Genomic DNA, 4,997 nt, shown 5'->3' on the forward strand with positions numbered 1-4,997 from the left:
ATTACTCCTGTTTTAGCTTCATTACACTGGCTCCCAGTATGTTTTAGAATTGACTTTAAAATTCTATTGATCACTTTTAAAGCTCTTCATGGTCTCTCACCTTGTTATATTTCTGACCTTTTAGTCCCATACGCACCAGCACGTACCTTGAGATCCTCGGGCAGAGGTCTGTTGTCTGTTCCAGAGTCTCGACTGAAAACTAAAGGGGACGGAGCGTTTGCTGTCAGGGCCCCGAGGCTCTGGAACAGCCTGCCCGAGGAAATCAGGTCGGCTGAGTCAGTGAACTCTTTTAAGTCCCTTCTTAAAACATACTTTTATAGGAGAGCCTTTCCCGATCTTATTTGACTTTATTTTATCCCTTTTATTTTATTCTATTTTACTAATTTTATATTTATCTTAAAAGTGTATTTTAGTCTTTTCAATGTTTTCATGCTTTTATCTTGTATTGTTTTTGGGGTATTATTGTCTTTACACTTGTTAAAGCACTTTGTAACTTGTTTTTGAAAAGTGCTCTACAAATAAAGATCATTATTATTATTATTATAATAATAATGATGGATTTACTGCTGTTAGGGCTCAAAGCTGTTAAAAACCAGCCGCTCAGTCACATTTGAAGATTTCATCTACTTCTGAAATATTACAGGACAAATCTGTAAATATGGAGTCTGTCCTAAAAACATCTGGACCAAACTAAAGACACATGGACAGATATATATATATATATATATATATATATATATATATATATATATATATATGTTGTTAAAGGTCCTACATGTTCATACAAAGAGTGAACAGCTAAACATCAGCTGTGGTTACTGGACTTCAGCAGAGGTTCTGCTCTGTAGAAAGACCTCATGGTTACTAAATGTAATGATGGTTCTCTGAAATAAGATTCAGTGATTTGCAGGCTTCAGTCTGACTGATCTCAGAGCTGTGACAAAGATGAACTGATCAGTAGTTTAGTGTTGAAATGAGAGAACAAACACTTTGAGATCAGATTTGATGGTAGGACAGTTTGATGAATGAGGACCACTGTCTCTATACATCCTGTGATGCTGTCAGCTGGAATCCAGCTTTATTTCCTGGAGACATGAACACAACACATCAACTCAAACACATGATCACAACAAGCTTCTGGCTGATCTGATTGGCTGCCTGTTCTCTCTCTCTCTGTGTCTTTCTGTCCAATCCTGAAGCCTGTCACCATTCTCCTCTCACAGCTTCACTGAGGAAAGCGGCCGCTGAGAAGGTTGGAGGTTTACAGGAAATACTGGATCTCTGCTTTGATACTAACTGTGTTTAGTACAATACTGCTGAAACCAGCATGGACTGACTCCAACCCTCTACTGACCTCAGAGTCTCCAGTCTGCAGTGTGGACTCTCCACAAGATCAGACAGCAGCTTCACTCCTGAATCCTGCAGCTTGTTGTTACTCAGGTCCAGATCTCTCAGATGGGAGGGGTTGGACTTCAGAGCTGAGGCCAGAGAAGCACAGCTGATCTCTGACAAACTGCAGCCCCACAATCTGAATGAAGAATAAATGGAGATAAAAATACATTTCTAATCTAATCAGATGAGTTCAGGTTTTAAATGTGGAGCTCAACATTAATATGTCCTAATCAATGAGCTTTTCCCTAAAATGAGAAGAGGGACTTATCATCATAATGTCAGCTTTCTACAGACATCATCCAAATATCAGCACAACATTCATACACCTATTCATGTCAACACAGATCTATGACATGCTGCTGATCTCAGGTCAGTGTGGAACTAGAGGAGAAACATGGAGTTATGTAACTGAAGTTCAGGAACAGGACCACAACTCTCTCTTACTAATTTGACCATCTGCTCCTCATTCAATTCCTCCTATCCAACCACCCGTGCTTCACTCATTTCATCCACCTGTGCCTCTCTAATCCAATCACATGCACATACGTATATGAATCTGTCTGACCCCTTTCTCTCCCGTTTCTCAGTCCCCCCCCCTCCCAAACCCCTGTTTTCTCACCTCTTTTAATGGGCAGCACGGTGGCCCAGTGCACAGCACTGCTACCTCAGAGCAAGAACATCCTGGGTTCAGACCTTTGTGTGGAGTTTGCATGTTCTCCCCGTGTTTGCGTGGGTTTCCCCTGGGTGCTCTGGTTTCATCCCACCATCAAAGACAGCCATGCTAAGATCCATAAATCTGCCAAAGTAATTATGTTTGTCCATTTTCTACAACAGGAACCACAGGGGGGTTTGATTGAGACGAGTGTCACAATCCTGTCCTGAGTGCTGTGTTTTTGGGTTTTGATTCTGAGGGTTTGGTTTTGTATCTGCATGTTAGACCAGTCATCTGTTCCATTTAGTTCTGAGTTTATTCATTTTTCTGTTAGGTATCTGTTATATAGTCTGTGGCCTTGTATCCAGTCTTCGTGGTTTGTGTTGTTCTGTTATCTTGTCTCCCTTAGCCACCTTGTCTTATTACTTAGAATCCCTTTTGCTGTGCTGTCAGTTTAGACTTAGTTTTAGTTTGCTTGCTACCTTTAGTGTGCGTCCTCTACCTGATGTTATTATCTGTCAGCTGGTGTTTAGGTATTTTCCTGATTTCAGTTCTGTTCCAGTCTCATGTATTAGTTTCTGTACCATCATGCTTGAGTTCTTTCTGTTTGTCTATTTATGTTCTCTGCCAGTTTCATTAATTAATCTGATTTTGACCATTCTGCTCTAGTCTCTGTGTAGCCTTTATTATTGATCCACATCTTTAAGTTACTTAGTATCTGTCTTGTATCTTAGTTCCTAGTTCGGTGTCTTAGTTCTTAGTCCTGTACCTTTAGTTCATGTCTTATGTGTTTACGCCTGGTCTGTGTTGTTTTGCCCATGTCTGCTCTGAGTTCTGTTTAACCTTAGCTTCTGTCTGTGTTCCTTGTTGGTGTCAGTTTATTGGTGATCTGTCTGCTTGTATTAGTTTATTTATATTACTCTGATGTTTAGTGTTGAGTAACTTGTGTTTTTCTTTTCCCCCCTCAGTAATCTGCCTGCGAGTCTCTCTGTTTCCCCCTGCTCTCTCTGCCTGCCTGTGTCTCGTTGGCCTCATGTCCCTCACCTGTGTGTCTCCTCCCAGCTCGTTAACCCTGTGTATATATCCTTCCTTGTTTCCCCTCAGTGTTTGTCCGGTCATTGAAGTGTGTAAACGCTCTGTCTCATGTTGTATTGTTTTGCCTGCCCTGCTTGTCATGTCACCCTGTTTCTGTGGATTTTGGGTTTCTGTTGAATCACCTGTTTTATTTGGACTCTGTTATTTTGGATTATGGATTCAGACACTCAGTTGTAAGTGTGCTCGCTTTTGTTTGTTGGAATTAAACCTTCTTTGAACTGCACCCGCTTGCTCCGTGTCCTGCGTTTGTGTCCTCCAACTTTCTCAACCCCTCACAACCCTGACAACGAGCCCCCATCCTGAGGCTCAACCCCCGGGTTCCTAGCCACTCCGGCCCCCAAATCCTTAACCTTGTCCATTTTTGATTCCTTCACCTCTCTCCTCTCAATCCCTCCATCATAAACACTCCTCATTATCCTAATAAACTACCTTTTCATACCTCACATTGGCGTGGTCTTTGTTAGTGAAGGCTCCTTTAAACAGCTGCATTTGTGTGTGTGTGTGTGTGTGTGTGTGTGTGTGTGTGTGTGTGTGTGTGTGTGTGTGTGTGTGTGTGTGTGTTCTGAAGGATCAATATCAATGATCAGACATTATTCGTGAAAACACATTGAAATCAACAGACAAAGAAATATTTCTACTTCAGCAGAAAACTCGATCAGTTTAAAACAAATATTAGTTCAGATGATCTTCTGTATACAGATGTGACTATTTACCAAAATTTTGAAACTTTCATTTACTTTAACTACTAACAGCGGACATTTTCTTTAAGAAACAAGTCTTTGTGACTGCAGACTAAATTTAGTACAAGAAACATGATCAACAAAAGGACATTTACAACTTTATGGATGGAAGTTATGTATGAATAGAAATTAGGTTCAATTATTAATTAAAGGATCTACAATACTAACAGAGTCAGTGAACTGACCTCAGAGTCTCCAGTCTGCAGTGTGGACTCTCCAGAAAACCACACAGCAGCTTCACTCCTGAATCCTGCAGCTGGTTGTTACTTAGGTCCAGCTCTCTCAGATGGGAGGGGTTGGACTTCAGAGCTGAGGCCAGAGAAGCACAGCTGATCTCTGACAAACTGCAGCACTCCAATCTGAATAAAGAATAAATGATGTAACTTTAGAAGACAATGTTCCAGCTTGAAATCATTCAGTGTTTAATAATCTGTTCAGAGCTGAAGAAGGTTTAGAAGGTAGAAGTTTAGAAAATGGAAACTCCAAACACCTGAACCCAACAGGATGCAGGTTCAAACTGTAAAATGCAGAAAGGTAAAAAGAGCTCTCATTAATATTAATGACAACGTGCTGCTACTTCAATAAAGACGTAGTGACTTCACCTCTTAAACTCTGCAGCTCCACCAGTGGCTCCATCTATACAAACTCATGTTGTGCAGCCAAACACAAAGAAAAACCCACAGAAACTGATTTAAGATTCCACTCAAGATCCCAAAGTTTCCAAAGATGCCAAATATGTCAGCATGAACTGTGGGGGAATGTGAACAAAAGACATCTACAATATTTCTTTTAGCAATAGTGGAGTCATAAAATCAAAGCTTCTTCACTTTAAACTATTTAGTCAGCATGAGCATTATATAGCTTCATAACAATGTTGGAAAAACAAATACTGAATATATTTGTTATTGTCTGATAGCTGAAATAGAGATTATTTATTTATTGTATTTATTATTATCATTTATTTTAAACATGGAGAACAGAAGCTAAAAATCAGGAGTTTAAGAGCTTCAGAGTGAATTATCCAGTGGAGATGTTTCTTGCTATTTTAAGGTTTTAAATGTGGAGCTCAACATTGCTCTGCCACAGTCAATGGACTAAACCACTAAAGAAGAAAATAG

At 40.0% G+C, this 4,997-nt stretch overlaps 1 long non-coding RNA gene across 1 annotated transcript; it reads left to right on the top strand.

The window, feature by feature from the left end:
* Positions 1 to 1,989: 1,989 nt before the first annotated feature.
* LOC123982027 lies at positions 1,990 to 3,362 on the top strand. Its single transcript, XR_006827883.1, has 2 exons — positions 1,990 to 2,196; positions 3,013 to 3,362. It is a non-coding gene; the product is annotated as an uncharacterized LOC123982027 (long non-coding RNA).
* Positions 3,363 to 4,997: the final 1,635 nt, after the last annotated feature.

This window comes from Micropterus dolomieu, linkage group LG13, assembly GCF_021292245.1.
Source record: "Micropterus dolomieu isolate WLL.071019.BEF.003 ecotype Adirondacks linkage group LG13, ASM2129224v1, whole genome shotgun sequence".
NCBI classification, from domain to species: Eukaryota; Metazoa; Chordata; class Actinopteri; order Centrarchiformes; family Centrarchidae; genus Micropterus; species Micropterus dolomieu.